Source organism: Cebus imitator, unplaced genomic scaffold, assembly GCF_001604975.1.
Source record: "Cebus imitator isolate Cc_AM_T3 unplaced genomic scaffold, Cebus_imitator-1.0 Scaffold254, whole genome shotgun sequence".
NCBI lineage: Eukaryota > Metazoa > Chordata > Mammalia > Primates > Cebidae > Cebus > Cebus imitator.
Genome location: NW_016107569.1, coordinates 394,165 through 395,021, shown reverse-complemented (window position 1 = coordinate 395,021; position 857 = coordinate 394,165).

Genomic DNA, 857 nt, shown 5'->3' with positions numbered 1-857 from the left:
CCTTCTGCCTGAGGTAGTTTAGTCTTTGCTTAGCCTGGGTCTGCAGTGGTGAGTTTTCTGTTTTTATTCATCTCACAATATCTTGATTTTGCCTGCATTCGTGAAAGGTATTTTCAGTGAGTGCAGAATTCTGGATGGTAGTCCTATTCTCTAGGCATTGAAGAAGATGCCATTCCCTTATCTTCTGGCCTCAATTGGTTCTGTTGAGGCGTCTAATTGTGGCTCCTTTGAAGGTAACGGGTCCCTTTTCACCTTATGGTTGCTTAAAGGTTTCTTTTTCTCTTTGGTTTTCAACAGCTTAGCCATGCTATGCTTTGGTGTATTGGTGTATTCTTTTTTTTTTTTCTGAGATGGAGTCTCGCACTGTTGCCCAGGCTGTAGTGCAGTGGCGTGATCTCGGCTCGCTGCAATCTCAACCTCCTGGGTTCAAGCAATTCTCCTGCCTCAGCCTCCCGAGTAGCTGGGACTATAGGTGTGCACCACCACGGTCAGCTAATTTTTTTGTATTTTTAGTAGAGATGGGGTTTCACCATGTTGGCCAGGATGGTCTCGATCTCCTGACCTCATGATCCGCCTGCCTAAGCCTCCCAAAGTGCTGGGATTACGGGCGTGAGCCACTGCACCTGGCTGGTGTATTCTTCTTATCCTGTTTGGGGTTCATAGGCTTCTTGAATCCAAGGCTTGATGCTTTCCTGTCAAGAACTGATCAGGAGACAGAGTAATTTTTAACAGGAAAAGGTTAATATAAGAATAACTCAGGCCGGGCGCGGTGGCTCACACCTGTAATCCCAGCACTTTGGGAGGCCAAGGCGGGTGGATCACGAGGTCAAGAGATTGAGACCATCCTGGTCAACATG